The sequence below is a fragment of the Delphinapterus leucas genome, chromosome 14 (assembly GCF_059928025.1).
Source record: "Delphinapterus leucas isolate spDelLeu-1000000601 "Yukka" chromosome 14, BTC_Dleu_Yukka2, whole genome shotgun sequence".
Taxonomy (NCBI): Eukaryota; Metazoa; Chordata; class Mammalia; order Artiodactyla; family Monodontidae; genus Delphinapterus; species Delphinapterus leucas.
In genome coordinates this window covers 67,308,011-67,326,552 of record NC_143142.1, presented here as the reverse complement: position 1 = coordinate 67,326,552, position 18,542 = coordinate 67,308,011, and positions in this window count along the sequence as shown.

Here is an 18,542-nt window from a genome sequence, read left to right as displayed (position 1 = left end):
GCCATATGGTAACTCCATAACTTTTTGAGGACCTGAAGGAGTTTACTGATCCTCTAGCAAAGGGGACTGAGAGCACAGGATTGGGTTGCTGGGATGAATGAGAAGTGACAAACCATGAAGCCCTGGATAGATAGAAGGTGGGGCTGCCCTGAGTGGAGTCCCAAGGTGTGGAAAAAGGAGGCAGGCATCCTGAAGGCTGCTAAGGAGAGAACCAATGCAAAATGTACATGCAAAGCATATAGGAAATGTTCAACAAGAACATGAATGAATGGGAGGTCGATGAATAGGAAGTAGGGGCAAGGTATACCCTAGCTCTCTAACAAACCTTCCTTGAGCTGTGATGAGCTCTTCCAAGCTGGGAACTCTAATCCTATTAGTTCAGAGCTGTAGAAGTCATTCAGGCCCAATTGCTTGGCACTGAAGAGAGTTTCATATATTGGTAACTTCATACTGTTAACTCTCAAGTGGTCATTAAACTGGTCATGTATGTTTGCCTTATCTTGCCATCTCCTTCCTAATTTTTTAAAGAGCTGGACCCTGACTATTCACTTATTTATTTATTTGCTTATTTTCTTACTTATTTATTACCTTCTATTCTGCCTAATATAGAGCCTCAGCAGGGCAGGTCCTTAATAAAGGCAAGTTTCTTGCTTGATTGATTTTTTTAAATCCCATATATAATGTGTATCTTTTTAATACAGAGGCTACAAACTACTGCCAAATTCAGTTTCCTGCCACTTAACTGTACAACTTGCCCTTGATATTTTTGTTAAAAGCTGTAAGAGTCTTCCTTATAAGCCTTTATCAAGTACTTTCACCCTTAACATGGGCAGTCTCTTATCAGAGCTCATCCCCGTGTAGTCAGGGGGAGGATGGAGATGACAATTGAGATAGTTGGGCCAAACTTCAGTTATCTTTTATTTTGTATGCACGGGCTTTATGCCTGGAAACCACAGCTTTCTGCCTTGTCTTCCACTTGCATGTGTGTGGCGGGGGGTGGGTGCAGGAGGCCTGAAAAACACAGATTTAAGTTTGAAGTTCCTGTGACATGTCCAAGTAATCATGTGCTACTAACTTTTTATTATCCCACGAAAATGACAAATATATATAAACTATTATTGACGTGGTAGATGATTAAATAGGCCCGCACACTCCAAGATTAAAAGTTTAGGATAAATGAGACTTAGAGCAATCATTTCCCCCAGAAGTAGCATAAGCTGAAAATATGGAAAAAAGTCCACAAAAGTTTAAGACTTCAACAATGATCCACCCACTGTGAGTTATTTAGAGTCCCATCTAGCAGTTGTGTATGGAGACACTCCTGACCTTTGAGTCTAACAGCCTGAAGGCCAACCACTTCTTCCCACAATGCTTCATCCAGGTCCCCATGGGACAGAAATCTGAATGGAGGTAGAACACAGAGAGTATTCTTGGATCTGTCCAGGACAGAATTTCATCCATTCCAAACGCATGCCTTTGTATCTTTAGAGAGAGCTGGAGCTTGGCCATCTGTGGCAATTATTGGAGAATAAAATGAAAGACTGTCTTCATTACAGTGTGTGTGTGTGTGTGTGTGTGTGTGTGTGTGTGTGATGAGTAGGGATGGAAATGCATCTCATGTACTGTAAGCATTGATAAAATTACAAATGTACACACTCTTTGATCCAGTGATTCTGATTTAGGACCTGATCCTACAAGTAGGCACTCACATGCATGAAATAATGTTAAGAACACAATTATTCATTACAATAATGTTTGCAAAAGCAAAAAAAAAACACCTATATATCCCTCATTAATGGACTTTTTTGGTTTAAACCATAAGCTGAGACATTGCCAATGAAAGTCTACACTCCTTAGTCCAGAGCCAGAGCCTCTCACGGTCTATCAGCCCAACTTCCAGCCTTATTCCCCAACTCTCTCCATAGCATTTTCACCCTCCATCTGAATGCTGAGCTTCTGGAAGACAGAGACTCTGCCTGAGATAGCTCCATATGTACCTGACTGACACAGTGGTCAGCACAGAACCTGCTACGTGGATTGATCGATAATGATCTGTGGGTGAATGGTTGCCGGTCCTGATGCCCTAAATTCGCCATCAAGTCCTTTCTCCATGTTGCTCCTGCTGTCTGGAATAACCTTCCCCCTCTTCTGATGAAACCCTACTCACTCCTTAAGCCCCAGTTGAGTGACTTTTCCCCAAGCCAGCACGCTTCTCTCTCATTTCCCAGAGCCCTTTACCCTGTCTCCATCACAGGGCTATTCCCTCCATACCCCCATCAAATGTACATATCTGCAACCCTCTCAAATTATAAAATCCCTGAAAGCAAAAGCTACTTCATGTTTGTGTCCCCAAAGCCTGTCAGGGCTCCTGACACATGTTAGGTAATCAATAATTATTTGTTGTGGAAAATACATTGTGAAGGAAAAAGAAGGAACTCGGAGAATCTTCACTCATCATCTCCTATTAGCTCAGGAATCTAAATCAGCCTTCCTGCTCAATTAATTGTTACCTTGTACATCCAGAGATCCTGGCCTTTAGGACTAAGATAAAGAAGCAAAAATATTTTAATGGGGAGGAGGGTATATGGAGCCAATTAATTGTTTCCAAAATTCACTTATTCTTTGAGATGGACCAGAATTCAGGGTTTTTCTTATCAGGAGAACTTCCTGCAGTTTCTTTATTGAGACATGTCTTCGAGCTCCCTAAGCCACTGAATCCCCCATAAGAAAACTTATCAAGGGAAGAAATCCAGGTCAAATAAAAAGTTCAGCCGTGTGTAGGGAAGGCCTGAAGTTGGGGCAGCTGCCCCAGATTGCCATCACCACCGTGACCAAACAATGAGCTATTTCTGCCCTCTCCTAGTTGGGAAGGAAGGGTCTCCAAGAGGCAGAACTGATGACAAGAAGCCCCAAGCTGTTCAGGGACACTGATGCTGGAACCGTTTGCAGCAGCAGTCAGCATCCTAGCCTGTGAACACGAGAAACCTGCTCTGTTGAGGGGCAGACCTGCCTGACCGGCGAGGGACAGCAATTTCATTGATTTATTTATGAAGAGCCCATATGAACGTACTTCCGAAAGCAGTGATTTACTAACTGCTAGCTACTCCAAATTTGCAGTTTTAATGTTATCACTGCCCGCTCAGCCAGAGAGTCAGAAAGACTTCCCCATAACTCACAAAGCCCTCAGTCCCCGGAGATTCACCATACTGTGATTTACAGCACCCGATCCAAGAGGGAACAAAGGTGTTAGTCCAATGGGTTCATTGTTCATTCATTCATTCCCACCTTCATTTGGGCAGCATACCTTTATTGAGTATCAAACACTGTGCCAGCATTATGAGACAAACGATAATTAAAAAGACACAATTACTGCCTTCAAGTAGCTCCTGTAGTCCAGTGCAGAGGGTAAGACATGTACCTAATTAACCCTAATTGATGGCAGTACTGTAGACTACAAATGCTCCACATGGTTTAAAAAATGCCAAGGGAGATTGGAGGATGCAGAGTTCTCCTATGACTGGGTCCATCTATAAAAGCGTTGTGAAAAAGATGGTATTTGGACAAGCTATGAAGGAAACGTGGCTTTTCCTGCAGAGCATCTTAGAAGTTCATGGGATTAAGGAAGTAACTCATGTAAGCATAACAATGTAATGAAAAGTCTGCCGTATTGGGACGGAAGTGATCTGGGGTGTCGTCCCATAGCTGTCACTTGCATTATAGATCTGTGATCTGGAGCAGATCTATGATCTGTGGGCATCGGTTTCCTCATCTAGAAAATGGTACCAGATCATCTCTAGAACCATCCAGTTTGCCTTCTTGCATGATCCCTTGGGGTCCCAGAGTAGGAGGTGATGGGTCAGGAAGAAAGGAAGGCAAATAGTTAGCCAAGTCTCAACTGCATGCATTTCACCATTTAACAGCAACATTTCAGAGGTTACATGTGTCGACGCCCACACACGGAGGTGTGCCCTTCAGATAAGGAGAGGTGTATATGGGTGGAGCAGGCGGGAAAAAGATCGGCTTATTTAAGCAGATTTTTAAATAATTTCTCAGGCTGGACCTCTCTGGAAAGGGTGAGATTTCAACTCCACCAGGGCAGAGCAGGAGCAAAGGAGAGTTGAGAGGGCGTTTGCTTTGTTGTTCTGCTTGCCCTGAACTGACATTGCTGAGTGAGCGCAGTAAAGGAGGACGGCCAAGCAAGCCGTAGCTGCACCCCAAGAGCTCTAGGTTAGAGGCGTCATCAAGAGAGCACAGTCCACAACTATGATGGCAGGAAAGTGCCGGAGGGTGATAAGGGGGGAGAAGAAAATAAGGGCTGAGCACCAGAGAAGAGGAAGCGCTGAAATAATTACCTTTCTTTGAAGAAAGTAAAAATATCCAGTAATGCCCCTCATGCAGGATGCTCAAAGCCCCAGAAATTGGTGGCCACTTCCTTCTCTCTCTTTTTTAAACAGCGGGATTTCTAGATCTTCACACAATGTGCAAGCGACTTCATGACAGTATGGTAGGGTCCTCCACCATAAACCCAGCACCCACTCATCTACCTAAGTTACCTTCCAGATTCTGTGCATCTGTGAAAGCCAGGTGATCACTCATTACTGCCAGTTCCTTCCATCCCCAGACACGGGGAAAGAGGCAGCCACAAGTTCTAATGTAGATGAGTTCATCTATTAATACCAGTCACAGACATATAATTCACTATTCTGAGAAAGCTCTAGGCCATGGGCAGCAGTGGACCTAACCAGAGGCATCTGTATTTTTTAGGAGATACGTAAACAACATTAATTTGATGGGAAAGATCATCTGCACCAATTTTAGAGGAAACAACCCAAATGGAAAGTATTTGGAAAGACAAAGAAATGGAGAAGGAAGTAGCTAGCAAGCAAATTCAGTTTACTTGATACCTGGATGCAGGTAAACGACACTGTTTACCTAACATGGGTCTCTTTTGAAAAGATATTTATACTCAGGTATGTTTATTGCTCACTTAGTTTCAGATTTAGCCTACAATCCTGCATCTGGTCGGAGGACCACCTTTGACCAGTCATTGGATCCAGCCTTCTGTCTCCAAGAGGCTGTCTGTGCAATAGACACATCTCTTTTTTTTTTTTTTTTTTTTTTTTGCGGTACGCGGGCCTCTCACTGTTGTGGCCTCTCCCGTTGTGGAGCACAGGCTCCGGACGCGCAGGCTCAGCGGCCATGGCTCACGGGCTTAGCCGCTCCACGGCATGTGGGATCTTCCCGGACCGGGGCACGAACCCGTGTCCCCTGCATCGGCAGGCGGACTCTCAACCACTGCACAACCAGGGAAGCCCGACACATCTCATTTTTAAAATGTTTAAACCCCCGGTAATATGCAACTTTACATTCTGCTTTTCTCCTCTTAATATTACATTATCATATTTCATAACTGTTTTAGTAATCACCGTTTTTAAAATGACATAAGCGTTCTCAAGGGGATGTGCTATATTTACCAAACCATTCCCTTTGATTAATCAATTAGATGGCTTGCCCTTTTTCATTAAAAACAATGCACTGAACTGTGAAATACTGGGACTAAATGAGGAATCCCAGCATGGGAGGGAAACCTCCTGGTGCCTTCCATTTAACCATGAAATCTTCTCTCAGAACTAACAGTGTTTAACTGAGCACCTACTAAGTGCCACAAGAATTCTCCAGAACTTCCATCACTGAGCTTACTAAGCAAAAATTCTAAGGATCAAGATCTTCCTTCTCATTTTCTTACCTGTCAACTTTTATTTAAAGTGGTAAGTCAGAAACAGAAAGATAAATACCATATGAGATCGCATGTGGAATCTAAAATATGACACAAATGAACCTATCTATGAAACAGAAACAGAATCACAGACATAGAGAACAGACTGGTGATTGCCAAGGGGGAGGGGGCTGGGGGAGGGATGGAGTGGGAGATTGGGGTTAGCAGATGTAAGCTTTCATATATAGAATGGATAAACAACAAGATCCTACTGTATAGCACAGAAAACTATATTCAATATCCTATGATAAACCATAATGGAAAAGAAATTTTGAAAAGAATGTGCATATATATGTATAACTGAAACACTTTGCTGCACAGCAGTAATTAACACAATATTGTAAATCAACTATACTTCAATTTTTTTAAATAAATAAACATATAAAAATAAAGTGGTTTTAGGGCCAAAAGTCTGAGGAAATGAGACGTTTGCTGTGTTTCTGAATGTTTGCATCTCAGCTGTAATGTAACAACATTTAGGATGCCATCTGTGGCTCGTTACATGTATATATTTTTGTTCCTAAGGACAGCCTTGAAAACGTAAGAAAACTTATTAAAACTGAAAATTGGCAAAATGTGATCCTGGACTCTCAAAAGCAGCAAAGCACACGCAACTGCTGTGTGTAGATAGTGCTGACAGGCAATCACGAGGGGCCAAGCAAGGCAGCGGGACGTACATAAAGAGGGGAGAGCAGAAAGCACAGGATTCAAAAATGACCTCAGAGCGGCCCAGAAGGTCCAGATTTTCCTTTTTAACAGATGAAACTGGGAAACACAGATTGAATTGCAAACAGGCAAATAAATGAGAAAGCTTTTGCAATGAACAGGCAGCCTTCAAAGGCTTTCAACTGCCCACAGAAGAAATTCCAAACTCCTGAGCAGAGCAAGCAAGTCGAGGGTACACGTACCCCTGCTCACACCGCTTTTACTGCAGCCCAGGCTGTTCCTGGCTTGCTCCCTTTCCCATCCCCAACCCACGCGTCTGCTCACCTGGTTTCTTCCACCACGGAGATTCCACCCCCTTCTCTCTAGAATCTGGACCAAATCTGCCTCGTCCCTTAAACCCTGCAGGCCAAGTTCTAAAGTCAACCTCCACTCACTCATTCCCAAGCCCTCCCAGCTGGAAGCAATCTCCCAGACCCTGTCCCCACACTGCTGTCCCGCTCCTGCTGGGCCCCCACATTCGCCAGGCTCGGCCTCTTTCCCTACATTGTGTCTTCTTGCTCAGCCCTGTCTTGCTCACAGCACTAGACCCCGTGCCTGCCCACGGGAGCATCTCCATAAATGTCTGCCTAATTTTCTGAAATCAAACCAAGGACCAAACAGCATAACTATCTTCTTAATTGAGGTGAACGTTGCATCACGGAGCCTGGAGAATTTTGATTGGTTAAGAAAAAGGAGAGATAGGATGAAGGCAATGGAGACAAAATATGGGACCGCAGCCTAAGGACACAGTGACTTTGTGAGAAAATGACTTCATAGAAGTCATCGCTTCATCAGGAAAGGGTACTGGAGTTAGACAAGCCACCTTCCCTCTTAGATCTGCTTCCCCTGGCGTGCTCTCCCTGCCAAGTCCCAGCCCGGCTTCTAAGCCAGATAACAGAAGTCTGCCTGGAGCAGGTGTGGTGGTAACTCTGAAATTTTCTGATAAGGACTATGTGGATGGTGATTTCTTTTTCTTTCTTCTTTTCTTTTCCTTTTTTCTTCTATGCTTTGTTTCTGAGATCACAGAGTAAATTCAGAGGGGAGGGGATATAAAGCCAAAATTTTGTGAGCTGTGTCTCAAGCAGGTGCTTTTAATGGGATGAAGTGGCTCTCAGGGCCCAGCATGCTGATGGCGCACCCTGCCTGGGGCAGTGTGACCACCCTCACCTGTGCATGTGCCTGGAGGTGACGGAGGCAACACCTGAGTACCCTGAGTATTGGGCGGGGAAGGGCTCCAAATAGGCTCCCCCGACCTGAGCCCTGCACTTTCTAAAGGTAAAGAAAGGTTCCAGTGTGTACTCTTCTACCCACACCACTGACCTCCTGCCCCCCTCTTCTCCAGCACTTTTCAAGAAACACCTGAAGTGCATTCACGTTGCTTCCCCCTGGTTCCCTGCCACTCATCCACTGCATTCATATGAACCTGTTTCCCCTGCTCAAACCACTAGCCTAACCTCCTCCCACATCTCAGGAAGACAATGGCCTTGCCTCTTCCTACATCCCTAAGACCAAGGCCATCGAACAGAACTCCCTGAATTCTCTCCTCCAGGACTCCCAGGATCTATCTAGCTATCATGTCTATAACCAAGCAGGACCCTGGGGGGCCTTCCCAGAACAGACCACCTCCTACCCCCCACGTCCTCCACCTGCCTCCTTACTGTAGGAGAACTTCAGCCTCCTAGGCCTTCCCCAAGTTCCAAGGAGTAAATGTAATACAGAAAGAAAGGAAAACAGCCAAGCAAGACAAAATAATAATGGTTTAGCCATTAAACAAAGTCAAGGACGTTTAGTTCCTCCTCAAGGGCTATAGATAATATTCTGAGCCAAGTCCTTTGAACTGTTTTGCAGATACTGAAACCCCACCAGGTGGAAGAAGTTAACTGCATGCTGACCACAAGCACATAGACCCCAGATGGGTTGGAACCAGAAGGTTGATGATGCTGACTCCCAATTACCTCGCCACCAACCAATCAGAAGAATGTCCAGGAGCAGATCACACACCCCACAATCCCCCCCCCTCACCCTGTCTTTAAAAACGTCTCCCTGGGACTTCCCTCGTGGTCCAGTGGTTAGGACTCTGCCCACACTCTCACTGCCGAGGGCCTGGGTTCAATCCCTGGTCAGGGAACTAAATCTCACAAGCCAGGCAATGTGGCAAACAAACAAACAAACAAACACCTTTCCCTGAAAGCCTTCAGAGACTTCAGGTCTTTTCACCACTAGCTGCCTGGACTCCTTGCTTGGCACCTGCAATAAAGGCTGCACTTTCCTTCACCACGACCCACAATCTGGGGTCAGTAGATTGGCTTTACTGTGCTTGGGAAAGGGGACCCAAGTTTGGTTCAGTAACATTTTCATCTCGCCATTCTCTGAGGAAGGAGCCTCAGGATATATCCTCCCTCCCCCCACTTCCTCATTCTTACTTTCCCTCCCCTTCCCATTGTTCCTGCCCCCTATTCTAACACCCCAAATCAGGTTTTTCCATTTTTCTTTCTGCACCTGCTTTTTGTTTGTTTAACTGTATGATTCATTTAGTCAGAGAATTCATTTGGGTTGATCTATTTACAGTCTTTTCCAATTTTCATTTCCACTGGCCAAATACATTTCACATGAATATTCAACATGTACTTGAGTATATCACTAATTGCAAATCAGCCAGGGTCAGGGGTTTTTGGTCCACTTCACCCCCATTTAAAAGATCATTTTAAAGACTATGATGTCACTGTTATTTTAATAAAAAAAAATTATACTGTAATTTCACTCTTTCTACATTTCACCCATGTAATATTTTACAGTATTCACCAGCATCTTCTCCATCTTATGAATAAATCCATCAAAACTGATCAAATACTTTCAAATTTTCAGTACATTTTCATTGCTTCTTTACAAACTTATTATTTGCAGGGAAATAAACTTCACTTTCTACAACTCACTGTGCACCCCAAATTTGCTTTTACTGTCTTCTTTCACATTCTAGAACAACCAGACTTTTCTACTTTAAACAAAACTGCTCTCTTTTTCCCTCTTTTTTAACTTATTACCAATTTGCCTTCCCTCTTGCCTTTCAGACAGTACTAAAACTTCCAATTAATTCCTTAAGGCAGTTTCTTTCAGTCTAGATCGAATAAGTCATGTGATGCGTTCATCCCTCCAAAATGTTACATTTAAAAACTGCAATTTTCTTAATTGGCTCAAGAACAGTATGGCTTAGTTTCATTTGGTAAAGTTGATGTGATTAAACACGCACAAGCTTTTAATCAAGGAAGAAAAATACTTTGAGAATGTGCCAATTTGAAAAGGTGCCAAAATTTAAAAAAAAAAGCAAATACTAAAATCTACTTTACCATGAAAAATAACAATTGGCAGGTTAAATGAACAAAAAATTAGAAATGTGCACTGAAAAACAAACTAAGATAAAGTACTCCAGTTGATGAAATGGAAAATCTATTAAGTTTTAGTCTAGAAGTTATATCTTCCAAATAAGTTATATGAATTTTGAAATACTACAAACATATATTCCATGTATAATTTAGGTGCCAATGTTAAAAAGTTCAAATTTTGCATGCTAAGTTTATTTTAAAAACACTGATAATAACCCAGTATTTGCAAAATTCTAAGTTTGGACAAATATTGTAAATATCAGAATTAGTTGGTATTGTAAAGTCATGATGAATCCAGAATTAGGAGAAAACCCATTTCATAAATGTTTTATTTGATTAAAAATACCAGATTTGGGACTTCCCTGGTGGTCTAGCGGTTAAGACTCTGCGCTTCCACTGCAGGGGGCTTGGGTTCAATCCATGGTCGGGAACTAAGGTCCCACATGCTGCACGGTGCAGGCAAAAATTTTTTTTTTTAATCAAATCTTGAGAACGAAAATTGGAGATGGATGAATCAGGCTCCCTGACTTCAGAGTATACTACAAAGCTACAGTAATCAAGACAGTATGGTACTGGCACAAAAACAGAAATATAGATCAATGGAACAGGATAGAAAGCCCAGAGATAAACCCACACACATATGGTCACCTTATCTTTGATAAAGGAGGCAAGAATATACAGTGGAGAAAAGACAGCCTCTTCAATAAGTGGTGCTGGGAAAACTGGACAGCTACATGTAAAAGTATGAGATTAGAACACTTCCTAACACCATACACAAAAATAAGCTCAAAATGGATTAAAGAGCTAAATGTAAGGCCATAAACTATCAAACTCTTAAAGGAAAACATAGGCAGAACACTCTATGACATAAATCACAGCAAGATCCTTTCTTACCCACCTCCTAGAGAAATGGAAATAAAAACAAAAATAAACAAACGGGACGTAATGAAACTTAAAAGCTTTTGCACAGCAAAGGAAACCATAAACAAGACCAAAAGACAACCCTCACAATGGGAGAAAATATTTTCAAATGAAGCAACTGACAAAGGATTAATCTCCAAAATTTACAAGCAGCTCATGCAGCTCAATATCAAAGAAACAAATAACCCAATCCAAAAATGGGCAGAAGACCTAAATAGACATTTCTCCAAAGAAGATATACAGATTGCCAACAAACACAGGAAAGAATGCTCAACATTGTTAATCATTAGAGAAATGCAAATCAAAACTACAATGAGATATCATCTCACACCAGTCAGAATGGCCATCATCAAACAATCTAGAAACAATAAATGCTGGAGAGGGTGTGGAGAAAAGGGAACACTCTTGCACTGCTGTTGGGAATGTAAATTGATACAGCCACTATGGAAAACAGTATGGAAGTTCCTTAAAAAACTAAAAATAGAACTACCATATGACCCAGCAATTCCACTACCGCGCATATACCCTGAGAAAACCATAATTCAAAAAGAGTCATGTACCAAAATGTTCATTGCAGCTCTATTTACACTAGCCAGGACATGGCAGCAACCTAAGTGTCCATCATGAATGGATAAAGAAGATGTGGCACATATATACAATGGAATATTACTCAGCCATAAAAAGAAATGAAATTGAGTTATTTGTAGTGAGGTGGATGGACCTAGAGTCTGTCATACAGAGTGAAATAAGTCAGAAAGAGAAAAACAAATACTGTATGCTAACACATATATATGGAATCTAAGGGGAAAAAAAACGGTCATGAAGAACCTAGGGGTAAGATGGGAATAAAGACACAGACCTACTAGAGAATGGACTTGAGGATATGGGGAGGGGGAAGGGTAAGCTGTGACAAAGTGAGAGAGTGGCATGGACATATATACACTTCCAAACGTAAAATAGATAGCTAGTGGGAAGCAGCCACATAGCACAGGGAGATCAGCTCAGTGCTTTGTGACCACCTAGAGGGGTGGGATAGGGAGGGTGGGAAGGAGGGAGACGCAGGAGAGAAGAGATATGGGAACATATGTATATGTATAACGGATTCACTTTGTTATAAAGCAGAAACTAATACACCATTGTAAAGCAATTATACTCCAATAAAGATGTTTAAAAAAAAAGATTTGCATGCTCTAAATGAACTGAAAATGTACACCTAAAAAAAAAATAAAAACATTAATTTAACATTATCTGTACACCTTTAGCTGCCATTAAAAAAACAAAAAAAAAAGAACAACAACAACAAAACCATAGAAAATGCTAAGTCTCCCATGTGCACATTACAGAGACCAGGGCTGTCAGCTGGGCTGCTACTCTTGTTTCCCCATTTTTAAAAAACCCTTCTCTCTCCAGCTCTTCTACTATCCCCCTGTCCTTTATTGCTAATTGTCTTGAAAGAGGAGCCTCCCATTCCCTGCTCAATTCTCTAATATGTTATTCCTCCTTACCTCCTCCAGTGAATATAAACTATATTCTCAAAGGTTATAAATTGCTTAATAGTAATTGCTAAAATCCAAATCATCCTTCAAACACCTCTTTGCTACTTCAGAACTAGATAACTAATAAGATAAAATAGAATAGATAACTAATAAAAAAGATAACTAATAAGAACCTGCTGTATAGCACAGGGAACTCCACTTCACTGTACAGTAGAAACTAACACAACATTGTAAAACAACTATACCCCAGTTTAAAAAAATCACAATTCAAGGACTCTCTTAAAAACTTTAAGTCCTGATTAATTACTAAATGAATTCAAACTCCTAACCATGGCATTCAAGTCTTTCAGAACCCGGTGCCTCTCCTTTTTAAAAGTTAGAGCATGTTCCTTTCTTGCATACCTTAGGATTCAGCCAAAAAAGACACACACTATGTTCTCTTTTGTTGAAAGGTCCTTTCTCTCTTCCCCCTGAAGCCCTACTCATTCTTCAAATTCCCATTCTCCTCCATGAATCCCTTCTGTTCTGATTCCCCTTTATCTGGGTCTCTCTTATGACTCTTATTCCTTTTAAAAGTGTATACTAGACTCTAAGTCTCCTCGGGAAAGAGTCTTTGTTAACAAGTCCATGAATTCATTTCCTCAGAAAATATTTAAGGAATACTTATGTGGGGAAGGAACTTTGGGTAGACAGAAAATTGTGTTCCAAGCAGGAGAGTGTTGACATGATAGTGCAGAGAGAAGGGAGATACCAAGACGATCTATTACAAGAGGCGTTTTACAAAGATTCATAAACAACAATAGTCAAATGCAGTAAGGAAGGCAAATGGGGAGGGCAGGTATAGACCCAAAGACTACTTTGTCAATTCAGGTGCAAGGTAATGAGGTAAAAGACTTCGTGACCCACAAGGAAATACCACTTCACACCCATTAAGAAGGCTATTATCAAAAAAAAATATTGAAAATAACAAGCAATGGTGAGGATGTAGAGAATTATAACCCTAGTGCATTGCTGGTGAGAATGTAAAATATTGCAGCCACAGTGGAAAATAGTCGGGCAGTTCTTCAAAAAGTTAAACACAGAATTTCCACATGACCCAGCAATTCCGCTCCTAGGTATACATGAAAAGAATTGAAAACAAGGACTCAGATACTTGTACACCAATGTTCACAGCAGCATTACTCACAATAACCAAATGGTGAAAACAAACTAAACGTCCATGAGTAGATAAATGGATTTTTAAAAATCTAGTCTATGCATACAATGGAATTAAGCCATAAAGAAATAAAATTTTGATAAATGCTATACCATAGACGAAGCTTAAAAACATTATGCTAAGTTAAATAAGGCAGACACAAAAGGACAAATATTGTATGGTTCCACTTATATAAGCGACCTAGAATAGGTAGATTCATAGAGACAGATAGGAAAATAGAAGTTACTAGGGGCTGAAGGGAAGGGGAAAGGGGTGTTGTGTAATAGGTGCAGAGTTTCAGTTTGGGAAGATGAAAAAGCTCTGGAGATGGATAGTGGTGATGGTTGCATAACATTGTAAATGTACTCAATGCCATTGAATTTTACACTTAAAAATGATTTAAATGGTAAATTTTATGTTATGTATATTTTGCTACAATAAACAATTTTGGCCCTTGTCTGGCTCCTGGGAAATAACCTTTGGGGCTGGATATTCCAAAATCATAGAAGTTATTTCCCAGGAGCCAGACAAGGGCCAAACTTTCTTTGAAATGTACAGGGTTTGGACAACCTAGACCTGCTGAGTTAATCCTTTACTGCACAGAGGGTACAGTTGGAAGCACAGGGAAAGTTAGATTTTGTCTAGATCTATTGCAAAAATCCAGATGAGAGATAATAGTGGTTTGAGCCAGGGTGGTAATGGTGAGAGGCAGGCATATCTCGGCTATAGTCTGCTGGTGTAGAGCCATCAGGGTTTCTTACTGGACTGGGTATGGACTGTGAGGAAAGAGAGTAAGGGATAACTCCAAGTCTTTGGACCCAAACAGTTAGAGACATGGGGAAGGCCTAGAAGAAGCAGGCTTCGAGCAGCAGCAAGGGGAAAGACAAGTCTGACTTGGACATGTTAAGTTAGCATCATTTCACATCCCAGTGGAGATGGCCAGTTAACAGTTGGACTTACAGGTGAGAAGTTGGAGCTGGAGATAAATATATCGGGAGTCATCCATCCATGGGTTGAGTAAAGGGAATGAAGAGAAAATGTCCAAGTACTGGGTCCTGGGTCCCATCAATGTTGAGAAAGAATGAGTAACAGAGAATTAAAAGGAGCCCCCAGTGAGGCAGCAGGGAAACCAAGATCGAACGCTGAGCTAGAAGTCAAGGTAAGAAGTTTCCAACAAGCAAATGGTCAACTGTGTCAAATGCCTATGGGTAGGTCAAAGAGGAGATCTTTGAATCTATCAATGAATTTGGCAATTAGATGTCACTGGAGACCTCGGCAAGAGCAGTTTTAGGGGTAGTAGACATAAAAATCTGTTTGGAGTTGGTTAAAGACAAAATAAAAACAGGAGTAGGGACAGTGGCAATTGACGGCTGTTGTCCTTGTCACGTTCTCCTCCCCACGGTGCCGTGGCGCCACCAACTGCCCCTGCCTGGACTTCTGTAACCTTCAGCCTGTAATGAATGCTGTCTATACATGCTGGTCTCTGCAGTGGGTGGTTCTAGGGAAGCCACGCTTCCTTTTGCTAGTCTGCCCCTAACTTCCCCTATGACGCTATGTAAAGTCCACTGTATGTGTGTAACAGACTTCACTGAAGTGTGTGAGTTAACCAGGGAATAATTAAGCCTGGACATCAAACACAACTATTCCCAGCATCCAAAGGGAAAAGCAATTAAAAATTAAAATCTCCATAAGGGATCCCCTCGTGTGTACACCTCAATTTCTAATCTTTCTTCCCCATCTCAAGATTTCCCCTCCTTCTGCCAGCAAGCAGTCACAGGTTGGTCTTACCCTAAGATTATTCCGCACTACCAGTACAGCAATTTTTGAGACGCGGTAATTCCCTGCAATACAACTTGTAGTGTCTTTGTCATTTAGTCAAGAATAACACCATGGAGGGCAATGTGTAGTCACATTGCTCCAGATTTATAGCTTCATAGCTGAGCCATTCCAGGCTTTAAAGCAATAGTTCTCAAAGGTTAGAATGCCTAAGGGTTATCCTGGGACTTGGCGTCAATGCGTATTCCTGAGCCCCAGCCCCAGAAATTCTCATTCAGTGGATTTTAGGTGAGGCCTAGGAACCTGTTTTTTTTGTTTTTTTTTAAATACACTCAAGCAACTCTTATACAAGTGGTCTTCTGACTTCCCCAGTTAGGGGTCTGCAGTCTTCAAAAGTTCATTGTGTAATCTGTGGTGCTAAGTTTCTTCATTCTGGGTGACACCCCATTCAAGCTTGTTGGTCCTGCAGGACCCCATACAAGAGATGAAAGGGAAAGGGCTGGGGGTGTGGTCCACAGAGGCACCTCTTCCCTCCCCACCCAGAGACCATATGTTCATGCACACAGAATGGAAATGTAACTTGAATCAAGCTACTGATGAAGCTTGATCAAGCTACTGGATCTGGTTTTTCAGCTGAGGTCAAAATAAATGCATTTCCCTGTCTCCAGGGCTGACTCAGTTTTGTAGGTCAGTCATTTGGCAAGCCCTACGGACCACAAGGTGAAATAAAATAATGCCCTCCCGGACCCAAACATCAGTTAGATGATATGCAGGACTCAAACTTGGTTATTTGCTGATGTGACACTTGGCCTCTCACTGCTATTGGGTTAGTGGTCAAATGGCATCATTGTGGCCTCTCCTTGAAGAACATTTACCTACCAATGATCCTCCTAATACCACTTCCTATAACCTCACCTTCCTCCTCCCAGGAAGCATTTCCTCCTTGTACCTCTTCCATGGCTTCTCCATTACATCAGTGACCACTGACAGTGAAGCCAAGTGACTTCTTTGAAAGATGGGGAAGCCCATCCATCCTCAGACACAAGGACAACCTCAGCTCCTGCCAGAGCAGCTTTTGGCCTCCTTGTAACGTCGGGCTGAAGAAATATTTTCTTAGGGAAGATTTCTACCTTTTTAATTTTGTAGCAGCAGAATGCTTTTCTCTCTCAAATCTACAAAAAAAAACACATACACTTGAACAATAACCAGATAAAAGGAATTTTTATGGTCGGATCAGTTTTTGGTGCTCAGAGCCCAGCCGGCTCTGCCTTCACCAGCCCTGGGCAGTGCTCCAAGTGTAAAGGGTTGAGAAGTCCCATCCCACGCGATAGGTGCAGCTCAGAGGACCTATGCAGGCTCACAACCTGAATTTTCCCAGCCTCCTGTATTATCTCAGCACAGTGAATCCACCTGGGTCCCCATGTTCTACCTGGATGAGAAACCTTACACATCGGTGAAGCCCCGCACCTTCCAGTTGACTGCAAACTCCTAAGATTGGACCCAACCCCTGATGTAGACTCAGTGCTCAACGACAGGGCCCACAGCTCACCTCCTAGATCTGGGACATCTTCTTCCTGGGACCCACACCACCTCTCTCTTGCACCTGCCCCAAGGATTGTGCTCTCTGGCTTGTCAGAAATCTGACTCAGATCCCACCCCCTCTTCGTTTTTGTGTTTTTTAGGAAAGATTTTTTTCCCGTTTTATTGAGAAATAATTGATACACATCACTGTATAAGTCTAAGGTGTAGAGCACACAGTTTGATTTACATATATTGTGAAATGATTACCACAATAGGTTCAACTAACATCATCTTCTCATACAGATACAGTAAAAAGAAAAGAAAGGAAAAAGGAAAAAGAATTTCTCCTTGTGATGAGAACTCATAGGATCTACTCTCCTAAAAACTCTCCCGTAGATCACACAGCAGTGTGACCTATAGTCGTCATGTGTACGTTACATCCACAGTACTCATTCATCTTATAACTGGAAGGGTATACCTTTAGACCATCTTCCTCCAATTCCCACCACCCCTAGCCTCTGGTAACTACAAGTCTGACTTCTTTGTCTAAGAGTTTAAATTTTTTTTTTAAGATTCCACGTATAAGTGAGATCACATATTATGTGTCTTTCTGTCTGACTTATTTCACTTGGCATAATTCCTTCAAGGTCCATCCATGTTGTTACAAATGGTAGGTAGGATTTCCTGGGTTTTTATGGCTAAATAATATTCCATTCTGTGTGTGTGTGTGTGTGTGTGTGTGTGTGTGTGTATTGCAACTTCTTTATTCGTTTGTCCATTGATGGACATTTAGCTCGTTTCCATGTCTTGGCTATCACAAATAATGTTGCTATGAACATGGGGTGCAGATATCTTTTTGAGCTCGTGTTGTGTTTTCATTTACTTTGGATATATTCCCAGAAATGGAATGGCTGGATCATATGGTAGATCTCTTTTTAATTTTTTGAGAAACCTCCATACTGATTCTCATAGTGACTGTGCCAAGTTACAATTCCATCAACAGGGGCTCCCTTTTCTCCACACCTTCACCAGTATTTGTTATCACTTGTCTTTCTGACGATCCACCCCTTCATCTTGACCCACTGTATTCTCCTCTTCCCCATCTTCATTTCTTAGACTTATATTTTTCTTTTCCTTATCTTGGTACTTCAGAGCTTTGCCCAAGCAGCCATTTCATAAGTTAGTAAAAGGAATTGATGCTAAAGTTTGTCTGCAAATAGTGGTAAAATAGGACACTGGGGAGAAAAAAACAAAGCTGCATTAAAAAAAGGCCAGGAATCTCCACCAAACATGCAGAATTATTATAAATGCCAAGATTTCCTTCCTATGACATACACCCAAGCAGAAAGAGAGTAGTAAAAGGGGTCAGGATTTTTTTCTTAGAGTTTGTCTTTTATATGCACCTGAATAAACAAGAGTATGTATAATTTCATAAATTTTAAAGTGTAAAGACCCAAGCCTTTTCTTTAAACAGCAAATAGATGTAATGTTACAAAGTAATAATAGAGTAACTCTCATCTTAGGGTTTTTTGAAGTACTTGGTGCCCGCACAAAATACTAAAATGTATACTTAAAGTAAAAAAAGGCTCTGCATGCCTGAGATTCCTCCATCTTCAATTTCCAATTACTTATTTCATGATACTAAGCAAGTCCAAATAAGACAGAACCATCTATTTATTCAAACCAGTGAAATGTGGAAGAAAAAAATCTGTGTGTTCCATATAGGCATGTGCTAGGTAATACATTTTTTAAAAATACCTACAAAATTTGGT